Here is a 17,263-nt window from a genome sequence, read left to right on the forward strand (position 1 = left end):
CACACTTTGGCTATTGTGGACATTGCTGCTATAAACATGCAACGTCTTGGCGTTTCATTGCATCTGTATCTTTGGGGTAAATCCCCAGCAGTGCAATTGCTGCGTCATAGGGCAGATCTATTTTTAACTCTTTGAGAATCCTCCACACAGTTTTCCAGAGTGTCTGTACTAGTTCATATTCCCACCATAAAGTTTATTTTCTGATATTGGCTTCTCAGCACTGCTTGTAAAATACCTATTTTTCTCATTTAAAAATGTATAAATTAATACCCAATTCTAGCCATGTGGTAAGGAATTAAAATGGAAATAAACATGTATATACAGGTAACAGGGGCCATTGGTGAGAGGAACAGGCCTGATGCTAGAATCCCTTGTGGGAGACTGTACTTCCATAAGAGGCAGTCCACGTAAGAAAGGATAAATAGGGGTGTCTTCCCCTTATTTCCCCAATAATCAGTGTCTGAAAACTAGAAAACGTAGCTCCAGGTGTACAGACTATTAAATCAATTGGCAGTTTATTCTGGTGCTCTCTCCCCTGGTTCACCAAATACAAGTTATTCACAACATGCTTGACCTGCCCATAGAAGATCATCTCTTTCTGGCCCCCTTGTAAGATTTTTAGCGTTAACAGAATATTTGGATCACTGAGCCTAGCTCCACAGTAGGGCTAAGGCCTCTTTTTCTTCCCAAACGCTCAAACTCATGCACAAAATATGTGCCCCGTCTTGGCATAGGGGGTTCTTCATTCGAACAAGCTATAGATAATTCACATTGGGGTATTTTGTTTCTTTTCTTTAAAAAAAAAAAAATCCCAACACTTGGATAGCTAGCACGGAGGGGCTGGAGGGCTAGGGTAAAGAAAAATGTGTGAGGGTGGTAATTACCCAAGACTGCCCTCCTCACTCCTTTATTTCAGAAAATATATTGGTGGTGCCACTTACCCATTCTCATGGACCACCCCACTAGCCTCTCCTGACTCCACTGAGGGTCCGATGTGTGCTACCAGGCTCTCTCCCAACGCCACCCACCACCAAACCTACTACTGCCTTCCTCAACCAACACAGATAATGAAGCACAGGGATAATGAAGCGCAATCTGTGGAAGAAGCACAACTCCCTCCACTTCTGGGATGCCTGGGTGGCTCAGATGGTTAAGCATCCATCCCTTGGTATCAGCTCCGGTCATAATGTCTTTCAAGGAATGGCTGCTCACCACTGTGGGGCTAGCAGTGCTGAATGTCAGGTTACTCTACCACAGCTGCTTTCCATACATTCAAAGCTGTTCCTGCCACTCAAAAGTCAGTACACTTCGGGAACCCACTGCTGAAGTCACTGCAGCCCTCCATGGTCCCAAGCCTGTAACTGGCAACAAGGAGCCCCCCAACATGTAGCCTGCCCATCTGCTACTGCAGAGGAGGAAAGAATGGTTTTCACCTCCTTTTCACCTCCTAGATTTCACACAGGTACGTTTTATTGGCAGAACTCTGCTGTCAAGGGAATCTGTGAAATGTGGTTTGTGGGCTTCTAGCACCTGCAGAGAAAGGGATAGAAGTGGGTAGCAAGAGCCAACCAATACTATCTGACAAATGGGTGGGTGTTCAAGTCTTTCTAAAGGAAGGTGTTGTCTCCATGGAGTAGTAACATGGTGGAGAGCTGGCTAAGTCAGAAACACAAAAGGTGTCATTCTAGCTGGGCAGTAGGTTAAGGTACCAGATACTGGATGCCAATCACATGCAGTCATCCCCAGAGGTGACTGGAGAAGCACTTGGAGTTGATTCTTAGCTTGGCCTCCAGAATGTTCTCACTGGAATGAAAGTTGGATGGACTAATGGCAATGAGGTATCTGAGAAAACATAGCCTCCATTCAAAAGGGCTGCCAGAGGAAACGGTGCCCATAGGGAAACAGTTTCTAAAAATGTAGCCTCGTGGGGATCCCTGGGTGGCTCAGTGGTTGAGCGCCTGCCTTGGGCCCAGGGCATGATCCTGGAGTCCTGGGATCGAGTCCCGCATCAGGCTCCCTGCATGAAGCCAGCTTCTCCCTCTGCCTGTGTCTCTGCCTCTCTCTGTGTGTGTCTCATGAATAAATAAAATCTTTTTTAAAAAATGTGGCCTTTGGACCTCTAAACTTAAACATCCTTGGGATGATTATTTCAAAGGCTGATCCTGAAAAATGAGCAAATTAATTTTAAAAGCTGATCCTGAACATCTCCCCTGTCAAAAACAAACCAAACCAGGTACTCCTTAAAGTGGTCCAGACAGATTTCCATAGTAATAGAATATTGCTGTGGCACAGGGAAAAGGGTTCATCGTGAACGGAACTCAACTGGGGCAAGTGCAGAGGTGACTGAGTATTGCACAGGGAGATTGAGGGACTAGGGAAGGGAATGAGTTGGGGCTCCATAGTCAGAAGTGAAAGATTACAGAAGGCAGGAAGGGGCAGGAAGGGGGTTAGCCCAGATGGAACCATCTGGATTTGCTAACTGGCACTCACCAAGGCTAGACTCCTTCTCTCTCACAGAAGCTGGGACACGGGGGCCCTATCTTCAGGTGGTGGCTGCAATAAGCAGCAAATTCTTTAGACAGCCTTGAGTTTCAGGGGCAGGCACTTTAGGGGACACTGGGGTCTTACTAGGGCAGGGCTCAGGAGCTGCTCAAAACTCTGTTAGCCTTTGCTCCAGGCTTCACGGGCTTCAGGAACGTTGGCCCCGCCCCGCGGCTCCTCCCGCCCCGCCATTGGCTCCGCGGGCCGGGGGCGGGGCCGAGCGCCCAACCGCCGGGATGGCGTCAGGCGCCGCGAGCACAGTTTCCGGGTGTCGGGGGCGGAGAGGCCGGCGCGTCGGGTCAGAGGCGCAGAGGCTGCAGCGGCCAGGAGCGACCCCCGCCCCCTCCCCGCTCCCTCTGGTGACCCCGGGGTCGGGGGGGGGGAGGGGCGGCGGGGTCGAGATGCGAACGGGCGGCGGGCGCGGTCCGTGGTCCCAGCCCCCTGGTTCCTTTGCGCCGTCCTGCTTCAGGACCCTTTGCCTTCCCCGTTCCAGCCCCGCACCCTGCCCCCTCGGAGCCGAGCCTTCAGCCCGCACAGCCCCTGCTGACCGCCCCCTCCATCTTCTCCCGACGGGGACCCGCGCCCAGCACGTACCCCCACCCCTCACCTCTGGTGTTGCTGCTGCAGCCACACCCTTGAGCCCTGGTAGTCCAGTTCCAACCCCGAGCGCAGACACATCCTCCTCCGCCCTCTGAAGCATCACGTCCTCACCCCTCAGCCCCTGTGGCAATCCCGGTGCTCCACGCCAACCTCCTCTGAGCCCCACCGCCTTGGCTTTCCCCTTTTCTGACTCAGCTTTCTTATCCCAGTCCCCCAAGGTCTGCTCAGCCCTAACACCCCACCTCCACCCCCCCTTATTCAATGCCTGCCATCCAAGCGGATGCCCTGCTGAGCTCACCCCTTCTTGATAGCTCTGATCTCAGCCCTATCCCAAGTCTTCCATGCATCTTCTTGTCCACACGGACTCAACCCCTCACTTCCCAGCCCACCACATACTTTCTTTCCACCTGCAGCCATCCTGAGAACACTTCATCTTTGCTAAACTGTCCCTGACTCTTGCAGCCCCAGTTCCAACCACCAAAACCCAATCTTCTTAAAATGAGGTCTCCATGCCCCCATCTCTTCCTCTCAGCTCTGTGCCCATTCTTCCCTTAATGCGGTCCCCATGTGATCTGAACACTTAGTGCAGTCTCTTGCCAGCCCCACCTGCTGCCCCCCAACAGCCAATCCAGGTGCTTTTTCAGAGCCGGGTAGTTACTGAGTAGCTCGATTGGTACAGGGCCTCAGATGGTAAGTAAGTGTGGAGGAGTAGAGATCTATGTCCCGTGGGTCAAGAGGTTTTCCTGAATGTCTGGTCTCCTGCACCTGTCCTCAAGGATTGTGTTTCTAGCATTCATATTATGTTACTTGTGTTGGCTGCTGCAATGGTACCTTATCATCCAAATACCTGGAAGGTGAGGGATGGCTACTCATTCAGCCTGGGACAGTGGAAGCTTATCACTTCCTTTGGACTGTAATCTGTAGGAACTCAGGGGGTTGCACTATGTGGGGTTGGCTGTGGTCACAGACCCATGCCCATGGAGGTTTTCCTGGCATTTTGAGACGACCCTCCCCCGGGGCTCCTCCCAGCCAGAGCTGATTGCAAGTTAGTCCCAGTACTGAACACAGGGAACACAGTACTAGACGTGATGTTACATGTTGTGAAGATGTAGGTGAGTGGATCCTGGGGAAGCTGATGGCTAGGTGGCTTTGGAGGCTTTTGAATTGCTTCCTCTTTTTGTAGGTGCTGGATCGTTGAGTTTTGACCATTTTGATTGCCCTTGAACTGAGAGAGCCAAGTTCCCCCAGAGTAGCTAGACATTCTTGAGGCACCCAGGCCCATTTCTTTGCATTTATAATTTATAATTTCCTGGGCTTTTTGGATACACATCCCCTCTAAGTTCTGGTGACCAGGCCCCAAGGGATTGCCTGACAGTAACTGTAAAGGGCCCCAAAGAGGACCCATCGTCTTTACTTGCCATTTATAGTCTCACTTCTTTGAAAATTGAATGCCTGTCTACCTTCAGTATCTCTCTGTAAAGGTGTCTATCCTCTTGCCTTTCTTCTGCTTCCTGATCTCCCTCTCTCCTCCATCTCCCTCCTCCTTCAGCTCAAAAACCCTAAAAAAAAAAAAAAAACCCTCTTCTAAAAACCTAAAAACCTAAAACCCTCTTCTCCCTATTTGAAGGGCTATGTCTGGCTTTTGTGGAAAGCAGATTCAACATATCGAAGGGAAATGAAAACGCAGACGGCAGCTTCGACTACGGCATCTTCCAGATCTACAGGCATTTCTGCTGCAAGGATTACCAGAGTCACTCAGAAAACATTTGCCACGAGGACTGTCAAGGTCTGGCCAGGGTCTCAGGGTGGAAAAGCTCTACTCACAGGACTTCTCTTCCTATTCAACGTCTGGGAGTGTCCCCAGAGGGACTGCCCATGGAGTCCAGAAATGTTTTTGCTGAGCAGAGGACTTGACAAGTGGCTGTAGTGCCCATCCACTTAACAGATTCTTTGGTGTACAGGATCTAGAAAAGCTCTGCATAGTTAATAGCAGAGCAGGAGCAACAGCAGCAGCCAACATTTCTTGAGAGTGTGTCATATACTAAGCACTTAACCTGCAGAGCCCATCTCACCCAGCGTGTCATGTGATGGAAACTATTATGATGCCCACTTTACAGATGAGCAAACTGAGGCTCATAGAACCAGTGCCGAATACCAGGCTGGTGGCCCTGAAGGCTCCACTCTCACCATCAAGTAATAACTTTGGCCAATGTCTGATTAAAGGCCAAGTGCAAACTGTCCACCTGAGAGCCTCTCCAGGAGGCTCCATAGGTCCATGACATGGACCTTCTGTCCTCTTTCATACTCTGATTCATATCCCGAGACTCTTCATCTGAAGAGCCTCCCTGATCAGGCAAGATTTACCCTGGTCTCTATGCTGCCTGTTTTGACATCTCCTTTCCCTATAAACCCTCAATCTTGGCATGAACTACCATCTGCTCTGACTAGGAAGTATGGGGGTAAACAGTTGTCCTGTCCCTCCTGGCCCCACCCCCGGCCACTCCCTGTCGCGATTGTGGGGATGTCTAAATAGGCCTCTGGGAGGGAGGCTTTGCCTAATCTGGAAATACTCAGCCCCTGGGGGGTACATGCCAGCGCAGGAGCAAGCCTTGTCTGCCTCACTCTTAGTCCTCTGTTCTCACAGGTGCTCTCTCTCTCTCTCTCTCTCTCTCTCTCTCTCTCTCTTCCTTCCAGACATACTGAGCCCCAATCTTCTCTCAGCCATCAGCTGTGCAAAAAAGATTGTGTCTGGTGCAGGGGGTATGAAGAACTGGTGGGGAGGACACTGTGGGACTAAGGTAGCAGCCAGAGCCCTGGGAAGTTTGTAGTGACAGAGAAAGGCACAGTAGGCAAGGACTAGACCCTTTTATAGCTTTGAAAATTGTGGGAGAGTGGCAGGGCTTGGAACTCTGACTTACAATACCCAGGACCTCGGTCTTTTTCTGATGTACTAAAATTATTTTCGAAGGGGGTGTCTGGGTGGCTCAGTCAGTTGAGCGTCCAACTCTTGATTTCCACTCAGGTCATGATCTCACAGTCATGGACCAAGTCCCGAGTCAGGCTCCACACTCAGCACAGAGTGTGCTTGGGATTTCCCCTCTCCCTCCGACCCTCACCCGTTAGGGCTGTGTCATTCTCTCTCTCTCTCTCAAAATAAATAAATAAACAAATAAATATTTGGGCGCCTGGGTGGATCAGTGGTTGATCATCTGCCTTCAGCTCAGGTGGTGATCCCCACGACCTGGGATCAAATCCCACATCAGGGAGCCTGCTTCTCCCTCTGACCATGTCTCTGTCTCTCTCTGTGTGTCTCACAAAAACAAATAAAATCTTAAAAAAATAGATCTTTAAAAAATAAACAAATAAATAAAACTCTTTTGGATGCAGTAACAAAGTAACTCAAGTGAGTTAAGGGAGCTGTTTCCTGAGGGCACAAGGTGTCTCACTGAGCTTACACAGGTGCGGCTAGACCTCAGGAAGGTAGTGGAAGCAGAGCTGGAAAGTGTCAGCCAGCTTTTCCTGGCAAGTTTCTGCCTCCTGGTGCATTTGCTTCACTACTTTCTTGGTAGAGAGCAGCATTCTCTGCTCCACATTCCCCAGCACACACTCTGGCTGCCCCAAGTGGATGGGCTAATGTCCTGAGCAGCAACAGAGACTGCCTAGGCTTAGTCCTTGTCCAAGTGCCTGGGGTAAAGAACCTGATTGGTTCAGTTTGGATGCAGATCCCTGCTTGGTTCCATCAGCTGGAGGCCTGGGAGCAATTGAGCTATACTGTCATGGTTGCCACAGGGTCCCCTCTCGCTAATCGGCAGCAACATTTTCTGTAAATGTAAATATTCCTGTCAGCATTTGTCCACGATGGTGGACATTAGGATGTTTACTTTACTTTTCTGAGCTTCAAACCGGGAATACACAGAATACAACTGGCTGTATATACAACTGGCCAGTTGACTACAACTGGCCTCCAGGCATCTGTGAGGATGGAGGGAGTTAAGGTCCTTGCTTACTCTAGAAACACCACGCAGAAGGGACACTGATGGCTATTCGGGCTGACCTGTTCTGGAGGGAGAGTCACTGGTTGCACCTGAGATTGATTATTTTTTATTTACCTTTTAATTTATTTAGAAACTCTCAGCCTTCTACAATGGTGCTCTCCTACTTCAGAGGAAGAGAAGGTTTTGAAAATGTGGAAGCGTATCGGGTGGGGGAAGTAGAGGACAAAGACCACAGATAGGGGAAATTTAAAGGACGAATCAGAGGGCCAGGGGGGACAAAGCAGAGAGCTACGAATGAAGGGGATTCTGAGCACTGCTCTAAGATCTGGGTCATGTAGCTGCAGAAGGAGGTTACTGAGTAGTAAAAACAAGAACCAATCTGTTTTCTCTCCACAGGGTAGCATGGAGGTTGCACTGTGCAGGCCGGCCACTCTCCTACTGGATGACAGGATGTTTCTTGGGATGAGACAGGACACAGGGCTGCCGTAGAGTCATTCCAGAGCTCCTCTTCTCACTCAGGAATTCATTTCTCCTTCCTCTTGCCTCTGCTTCACGTTATTTTCTTTCCTTCCCATTTACGAATAAACCTGTCCATAGCCCCCAGGAATAAATGGTTTTCTCGGGCTTCCTCCTTGTACCTGTGTGGGGACAGGCCTCTGGTTCTGACTCTCATTTGCAAAGCAAGAGGACCACAATGAAGAAGTTGTTATATTTGGATAATTATTAAAGCATTCCTGTGCAAAGAATGCGTTGATTTGTTCATTTTTAATTCTAGATATATTCCAGTACCTAATCTAGTTGGAGTGTGGCAGGCACTAGAAGAAGGAAAATAAACCACAATTATTGTTCTTGAGGTGTTCATAAGCTACCCAGAGAAGTGGAGACATACTCAACTAATGGGTATAATAATTGAGTGGATACGTACAATGAATACAATGGATAATGAGATGGGTAATAAAATCTACAATTTTTGGTTTAAAACAGTATCAGGATCCTGGTTATTCCTCCAAAGCCAACTATTTTCAGAGTAAAAGAAGATTCCGAAGAAGATAATGTTTGGGGCTAAAGGTCTTGTATATTGAGGTGGAGAAAGTAGTGCTGGCTGGGGTCAAGAGATGGTGCCAGGTGCCAATGATCTGGGGGTGCTTTCAGAGAATGGGCTAAAATCTAGATGTTTAAGAAAATAAAGGCATCTCTCTTTGGGATCTGAAGGTGCTAATGCGGAGTAAAACGTGCATAAGGACAATGCAAAGACAGAAAAGGGGCCATTGGAGGAATGTCCTGCACATAGCCAACAACCCTGTTTGACTAAACTGTCCCACTTGGGCCACTGATATCGCTACTTCTGGGCCTTCACTTGGATTTCACAGAGCAGTAAAACATCAACAAAGTTGGAAAAAAATTCCAGCTTTTTATTTTAAAGCTCAGGTAAAAGCACTCATTAAAACTATCCTCTATCAGCAACTCTTCATAAAACATTTTTTTAGCATGAAAAATGAAGGTCATATTTTTAGGTTAATAAAATGGGATAGATTTTGTATATATATATACATATATATATATATATTAAACCCTGATTATATGGTCCTTTCTTGTTTTGCCAAGGACTGGTGAAAAATTCATCAAAGACCAGCTCTGGTCTGAAAACCACTGTTTAGAAGCCCAGGACATTTTTTTAAAAAGATTTTAAGAATTTATTTATTCATGAGAGACACACAGAGAGAGGCAGAGAGACAGGCAGAGGGAGAAACAGGCTCCCTGCAAGGAGCCTGATGTGGAACTCAATCCTGCACCCCAGGATCACACCCTGAGCGGATGGCAGATGCTCAACCATTGAGCCACCCAGGCGTCCCTGATGAAAGCACTAAGCCAAAGTATTCTATCTTTAGTGATCATTTCCCACACGGAGTTGAGAAATCTAAAAAAATTTTTAAAGACTTTATTTATTGATTCATCAGAGACACACAGAGAGAGGCAGAGACATAGGCAGAGGGAGAAGCAGGCTCCCCCAGGGGAGCCCGAGGTGGGACGGATCCTGGCATCCCGGGATCACGCCCTAGCCCTAGCGGAAGGAAACCCCCAACCACTGAGCCAGCCAGGCGACAGGAGCAATCTAAATGTTTAAAGGTCGGTAGGTAACTACTAACTGCTTAGTACTCTAAATCTTCTCTGGCAGTGCCGCTGACGCGAAGCCAGTTGCTGTAGAGATGACCGTACCCTGGGATCCTGGAAGCTCACCCTTTGGACTCTACCCTAAAAATACACTTGAAGAGAAGAAGGAAACTCTAGGACTCTGGCGCGGTGGGGCTGCGGGAGGGAAGTCGAGTTAGAGACCCGCCCAGAGTGGGGGGCCAGGGCGGGCGGGGGCGGGGCGGTCCCCTCCCCACTCCCGCCGAGCCGGCCCCGCCCCCCGGCCCCGCCTCTCTTGAAGAAGCGCGGGGGCACCTTGGAGCAGTGACCCGAGGGTGGCGGAGTCGGTCTCTTGCGGTTCCCACCGACAGTGATAAAACCTTGCTGGTGTGGGAGCTAAGTTCCAGACCCTCGGCCGGCCGAGGCCTTGCCCCTGAGCCGAGCCAGGATGGAGCGGGGAGGGAGAAGGCCGCCCCCTCGGTGACCCGGAGCCCTGGAGACTGGCCTTAGCCGCTCAGGCGCTTTGTAGGCTCCGCTGAGAGGCACCCGGGTTCTAGAGGGGACCTCGGCGGTCGCCCAGCCCCAGGAGATGTTTGAGGGGCAGCGCTCCACAGCCAGCGCCTGTTGCCTTCTAATGCTTTTCGAATCTTAGGGTTGCAGAGGAAAACCTGTTCGTGAAGTGAGAAGTGCAGAGGCTTTAGGGAATATGAGGGAACGGGCAGTTTTGGTTTCTGGGCGTGAAATTTCATGTGCCTATTTGGTGTGGGACCACCCCGCAGCGCTCTGTTCACAGCATTCTCCCAGCTCGGCCTTCTGTATTCCGGAGGAGTCTTCCCAAACGCGGCCGTGGCCCGCCCTGGTTTCTGTGCCATCATCAAGCTTTATTCAGCAAGGGATGCTCACAGAGCACAACAGGCATGTCAGGAGAAGCATCTGTTTCAGAATTCTCCAGTGAAGGTGGGTCAAGTAGGAAATTCCTAACTCCGCTGGTACAAAGTGCGGAATTCTGTGATAACAGACTAGCACTCACAGAGCACTCCTGATTTACAGGATGCTTCCAGGTGCATTGCTACATGGATCCTCTGGTTTCCTTGGGGGGACGTGTTGTTTTTGTGTTTTTGTTTTACTTGTTTTCCTTTTTTTAGATGAAGAAACTCGAACTCAGGATAGTTAAGTGGCTTACTTAGGGTTCATGACAACAACTGGAAGCGAGAGATCAAACCCCAATTGATGTTAAATCTGGTGTCGGGGATCCCTGGGTGGCTCAGCGGTTTAGCGCCTGCCTTGTCCCAGGGGGTGATCCTGGAGTCCCACATCGGACTCCCTGCATGGAGCCTGCTTCTCCTTCTGCTTGTGTCTGCTTTTCTCTCTTTGTCTCTCTCATGAATAAATAAATAAAATCCTTTTTTTAAAAAAAAAAATAATGAATCACATGTCATTTTATGCTGCCTCTTAATTTAGGAAATCTTCACGAGAAGAGTGTTGCTTGTATTTACTATTATGTGAAATTTTTTGTTAATTTTATTTATTCATTTGAAAGAGAATGAGACCATGAGAGGGAGCAGACTCTCTGATGAGGAGGGAGCCTGATGCAGGCAGGACTTGATCCCAAGACCCTGGGATCACAACCTGAGCCGAAGGCAGGTGCCCAACCATCTGAGCCATCCAGGCACCCTCTTTATTTATTTAACACAGAGCCTTGGGTTATTACTCCTGCTTTCCAGAATTGTTATCCAGTTTACTTATGTGTTCTTTAATACTTTGGTAACTACACATAGTTCCTGGTTGGGCTTTTTGTTGTTGTTTTTTGCCTTTTATAAATAACAGAAAAAAGAATAATGTCTTAAATAAAATAAATCAAGGAATGGTCTAAGGCACCTGAGAACGTTTTTCAGTAGCATGAAGAAAATTGGTTGGCAAGCTTATCCGAGGTGACAGCTATCTCTCCAACTCGGGGGCTCAGGGCCCTTCTGAAGCTTCCTTGATGTCCAGAACAGCTCCACTATGCCTCACTATTAGCCTCCCCAGCAGCTCTCAACATTTAAAAGTTTGTCTTCATTTCTCCTTCCCAGCAGGCAGCTTCAGGTAGAGAAAGTAGTTTCATTTTCTTATCACTCATTCTTTCATTCATTCGCTCAATCAACAACAGAATGTACTTGGTTCTAGGAATGAGAAAAGAATAAGATATGGTTCCTACAAGCACTAAAGGAGCTTATAAACTAGTGATAGAGAAGGATGCAGGAACAAACAGCGAAGAATTAATAGGGCAGCCCTGGTGGCTTAGTGGTTTAGCGCCGCCCACGTGAAGCTCCCTGCATGGAGCCTGCTTCTCCCTCTGTCTCTCTCTGTCTCTCTAATAAATAAATAAATAATCTTAAAAAAAATTAATAGTGCTGGGACACGTAGGTGGCTCAGTGGTTGAGCTGAGGGCGTGATCCTGGGGTTGTGGGATCCAGTGCTGCATCGGGCTCCCCAAGAGAGCCTGCTTCTCCCTCTGCTTATGTCTCTACCCCTCTCTGTGTGTCTCTCATGAATAAATAAAACTTTAAAAAAATTAAAAAACAATAGTGCTATGACTTATTTGCATTATATAAATATTTATGAATATGTTAATATACTACATCCTGCCTAAAGTTGACATAGGCATTTAAGATGAAACTAGTGGATGTAAGAAATTCACCGCAGAATATGAGTTATTTAGCGAGTTAACACTGGAGGCGTTTGCATTCTCAAAGGAGCTATTTAATGCAAATAACCTCTAATTGTTTCGTTGCTTATAAAATTTATAGAAGTATGTATATTCCTTTCTAACAGGTTACTAACTTGGGGAGAGGAGTGTTGCAGATTAAGGTCCTATGTCCGTGTTAGGTCCATCTTGTCTGCTCTTCAGGTTGTGTTCTCAGACAGGAGCTACAGGATGGGACAACAAAAACAATTTACTTCCTTTGCTCACCTACAACCCTATCATTTGCTTCTGGAGGGCTTCCTTGCTTTCATCATCACTCTCACCACCAGAGGTGAAGGAAATCTTCCAATTAATCAGAGGCCCCAGAAATGATGCAGAAAAGTACTGTAGCTTAAAAATGACAAATAACATTCATTTAGGGCTTACTATGAGCTCATTGCTTACAATGTTGTTCCCTATTCAATCTTCACAATCAGTTCATGAAATAGGTATTGATAACTCTCGGGTGTATCCAAAACTAGCCTATGTGGCAGGTTGTGATATTTTTCGGTCTCTCTCTCATGTCTTTAGGTTCATCTTGGCACCAAACATAAAGCGGTTCAACATCAGGCCCTTGCCCTATAAAGCTCCCAATGCCAAGAATTGGCAAATTATTATTTTGGTTTCAGTGGATGGTCAAAATGGATCATCAAGGCAAACTTTATAGATTTTCTTTGACTAATAAGACTCACTTCAACATTGAAATCTTGGACATTAGAGAAGAGAGAACTGGGAGTGGGGAGATGTGAGAGTCCTCTAAGTGGAAGGACCTGAACATTGGCCTGCCACCTAAAATTAATAATACTCTCAATGATTTGGGTGGTGGTGTCCAGAATTTTCACCAATATTTGTAGGGTGTAGAATAAAAAACAATTGTCTATATCTAATAGTTCATTTGTAAGTCTTACTTGATTTTGAAGCTATAGGATACTTTAACTGTTAGCTAGGTTTGCTGGAGTTTAGTTTTTATTTCTAATAACAAAACATCTTGAGATCCTAGGAAGGACCTTTAATTGAAAATCCCAACAGCTTCAGGATCTTTCTGACCTTGAAGAAAGGGAAAATGAAAATACCACGGAACCCTTTCAGAAGCAGAGCCTGAAATTCTTCTGTGCTTTAGAGGTGGTGTTGCCATCCTATGAGTGTAAGAGTGTTGGAGTTGGCATGGTCGAGGAGCCTTTGGATAGGCTGCAGGTAGGTCTGCTTACAGTGGAGGTATAGGTGGAGGTAGAATCTTTCTAAAACTCATCTTTTCAGATTATCATCAAGTCTTTCCCCTTGCTGAGCTACTAAAGCCCTGGGTGGAGTTTTTCTGCCCTACAATACAGTTTTCTTTCTTTCTTTTTTTTTTTTTTTTATCATTAGCAATACCTGAAAGAACCTTTAGCTTTAAAATTCAAAAGCTGACTTTCTGCCAAGAAGTTTAGGAAGAGGGAAGTAATACTTTTCCTATTTTTGGTTAAGAATTTGCCTTGTGCTAAAATAGTCCTAGTCCTTCAAATTCAGATCTCTTGTAGCCTTCAATTATATCAGCAAAATTATCAACTAAAGATTTAAATAAACTCTTGTGTAACTGTTCAGTCCTTTGCCTCCTATAAAAGGGCTGCTGTGTAAAGAAACAAATATAGATTCCTAGAAAAGGTATTCCGATTGATACTGTTTTTTTCCCAGAGTTCATAGCACTTAAGCTCTGGGTTGTTTGTTTGTTTGTTTTTGAAGATTTTATTTATTTATTCATGAGACACACACACACACACACACACACACACACAGAGAGGGCAGAGACATAGGCAGTGGGAGAAGCAGGCTTCATGCAAGGAGCCCAATGTGGGAGTAGATCCCGGGGACCCCAGGATCATGCCCTGGGCTGAAGGCAGACACTCAACCCCTGAGCCACCCAGGTGTCCCTAGGCTTAGGGTTTTAAGGTGGGGACAGGGCTGTTAGCAAATAGACTCCTGTGGGTGATGCTTAGGAAGAGACCAGGTCATGTGCACTAACACCAAATGTTCCTTACTGTGTGATTCCAGCCCTTGATGCACAGGAGAGTAGGTAGGCTCTGTAGAAGTAGAGTTGCAACTTGTCCATTTGAAATCTGTGATGTGAGATTTGTGCCAACTTTTTTCTTGCACCTCCCTTCTGGTACTTCAGGAACTTCTGGGAGAGATCAGGGCAGTAAGAATGTGCCCTTCCAGGATACACCTACAGCAGAGCCATTCCACCAAACTCTCGTGTTATGCCTGCCCTTAGTTGCTAAGATAATGATCTAAGAATCATTGATGCACTTTCCTTTTAAACATACAACAATAAAAATCAGTTATCATTCAGCTAGAATTTTTAAGTTCATTTGTTTTGTTTGGATTTAGGGCCATTATCATTTCTGATGAAAAGGAAAACAACCCAGAAGCTTCCTATATAGAAGGCTATGTCTGATGCATTCCAGAAACTGTTGGTTGCGGTTTTAGGTAAGACGTGCTTGATTGTTTTTGTTGTTGTTGTTGTTTGTTTGTTTGTTTGACCTTAAAGTACTTCATGTTCCTTGAGCAAATAAACTCATTTTGAAAAGTTAGTTGGATGAAAACACTTCATATTCTTTTATTCACCAAATGCTTCCAAAGCAGCAGTCTTAAATTTTTCCTTTTTGTATGTGTGAGACAAATGACAGCAAATATTTTTGTCCCCAGTGTAGAGATATACAGTGACTTGCCTCCACATAGGAAGTGTTTGACCCAATCTTCTTTCTTGATTGCTTGCCCATAACACAAAGTAGTGATATAGTGATTAGAAGCTTTGGGTATCTGTTGTCCATTTCTGTCTCTAGATTTCTTATGCAATTTTAGGTATTAGAGTCAAATTTGTAGGTATTTATTCTCTCTAGGCTGCTATTTGTTTATCTGCAAAGTAAGGTAATTCAACTTACAATATGGGGAAGATTGTAAGAGTAAACGAGATGATGAATATAAAAAGGTTAGAACTATCCCTGGAACATGGTAAGCAGACAAAACATGTCAACTTCTTATCATTATTGCTTTCCTCTTGGAGAATTTATTAGATTTAAAGTGTGATTGGTTTTTTGAATCAGTTCGGCTCAGTTTTTGTTTCTGGCACTGACATATTGAGTAAATATGATTCTGATGTAATGATCAACTATGTTTTTGTGAACCTTGAAAGTGGTCATCCTATTGAATACTGTTGATTGTATTCCCTATTGAGTTCTACAGTGCTGTGAATGTTACAGGCTGTGCTCAAAGGAAATTTTATTTTTTATATTATTTTATTTATTTATATTCTTAGAGAGGGAGGCATGGGAGGAGTAGAGGGAGAGGAAGAGAGAGCTAAACTTAAGCAGGCTCCAAGTCCAGCATGGACTCCAATGTGGGGCTTAGTCTCACAACCCTGAGATCATGACCTGAGCCAAAATCAAGAATCAGAGACTCAACAGACTAAGCTACACAGAGCCTTTTTTTTTTGTTGTTTTGTTTTTTTGTAGGGTTTTTTTTTGCCAGTTTTATAATTAGTAGAGAGTCCCCAAATAGTTGCTCCCCTGCTTCAGAGCCTTGAAGACTCTCCTAGCCCTGTTAAAGACTAGGAAATCCGGGCAGCCCTGGTGGCTCAGCGATTTGGCGCCACCTTCTGCCCAGAGCCTGATCCTGGAGACCTGAGATCCAGTCCCAGGTTGGGCTCCCTGAATGGTGAATGCTTCTCCCTCTACCTGTGTCGCTGCCTCTCTCTCTCTCTCTCTCTCTCTCTCTCTCTCTCTCTCTCATGAGTGAATAAATAAAATCTTTAAAAAAAGGCTAAGAAATCTTAGCTAAGGATTAGAAACTTTGTTTGCTTATAAGAATTGACCCTGACCCTGGATTGGTCACAGGTTTCCAGCTTGGGTAGCTCTTCCAGTGAAGATTGACTTCCGTGGTCATCAGATGGAATCTCCATTAGCTGTCAACTCTGACTAACCGTTTGGTTTGTTAGCCTCACCCTAATATGCCAACCCTCGCCCTAATATGCTGTGGTATCCATATACACATTCAAAACTCCTTAGGCTAAAAAGTCTTGTAGCTCTAGTTTGCCTTAAGGGAAATTGTATTGTCTATAAGGTACATAGGCCTGTTTCTGCCAGTAAAGTGTTCAGATGCATGCCCGCCCCCTCTCCAAAGTATTGTATATTGTATCTGCAAGGAGAGGAAAACTGGACTCCAGCTGGATTGAAAGCAGCAGGGAAGGGATCATCTCAAAAGGCTTCCAGAATAGAAGAATGGTGGTTGCCAGGGGCTGGGCTGTGGGTGGGATGGGGAGTTACTGTCGAATGGACACAGAGTCTCAGTTTGGGCACATGAAAAGAAAAATGTTCTGGAAATGGTTGCACAACAATGTGAATGTACTTAATGCCACTGAACTATACCCTTAAAAATAGTTATTACGAGAGACAGGGTCACAGATTTAGAAAGATACTTAATCCAGCCTCAAGATTGGTGTTGAATTAGGTAACATCTAGAAATCTCTTGAAGATAACGTACATTTATGTCTGTATTTGCATATCTATCTGTATCTTTGTAGGTAGATAGATGATAGGTAAATAGAGACATGTTTTGGTGGGCGGGGAAGATATGCTTTGGGGAGGGGATCTGGACAAACTGCTTTTAAATGTATTCTGGAAAAAAAATCTAAGGATATACCGGAATCTTTAGTATAAAAAAAAGGAAGGGTAATGAGAGAGAATAGAGCTATCAGATATTCAAGCATACGGTGCAGCATAATGATTTTTAAAGTGTGATTGGTTTCTCAGTAAATGAGATGGATTTATGGGTGGCTAGATGCGTCCAACATTGGACCTTTGATTTTGGCTTAGGTCATGATCTCAGGGTCCTAGATCCAGCCCTGAATTGGGGTTTCCACACTTAGCAGGGAATCTGCTTGGGATTCTCTCCCTCTCCTTCTGCCCCTCCCCCTACCAGTGCCTTCACATACATTCTCTCTCTCTCTCTCTCTCTCTCTCTCACACACACACACACACACACACACACACACACATATTTTTAAAAACTGAGAAGGAGGAGTGCCTTGGTGGCTCAGTGAGTTAAGTGTCTGCCTTTGGTTCAGGTCATGATCCCAGGGTCCTGGGATCAAGCCCCACAGTCAGACTCCCTTGTTCAGTGGGGAGTCTGCTTTTATCTCTCCCTCTGCCCCTCCGCCCTGCTGTCGCGCTTGATCTCTCTCTCTCTCTCTCTCAAATAAACTCTTTAAAAAATTGTTATGATAAAAACAGAAGTGTGA

At 46.0% G+C, this 17,263-nt stretch overlaps 1 long non-coding RNA gene across 1 annotated transcript; it reads left to right on the forward strand.

Annotated features, from left to right (window-relative positions):
- Positions 1 to 2,774: 2,774 nt before the first annotated feature.
- LOC112912689 (uncharacterized) lies at positions 2,775 to 8,120 on the forward strand. The gene is made up of 3 exons (XR_011999609.1): positions 2,775 to 2,900; positions 4,769 to 4,927; positions 7,533 to 8,120. It is a non-coding gene; the product is annotated as an uncharacterized lncRNA (long non-coding RNA).
- Positions 8,121 to 17,263: the final 9,143 nt, after the last annotated feature.

Source organism: Vulpes vulpes, chromosome 2 (genome assembly GCF_048418805.1).
Source record: "Vulpes vulpes isolate BD-2025 chromosome 2, VulVul3, whole genome shotgun sequence".
NCBI classification, from domain to species: Eukaryota; Metazoa; Chordata; class Mammalia; order Carnivora; family Canidae; genus Vulpes; species Vulpes vulpes.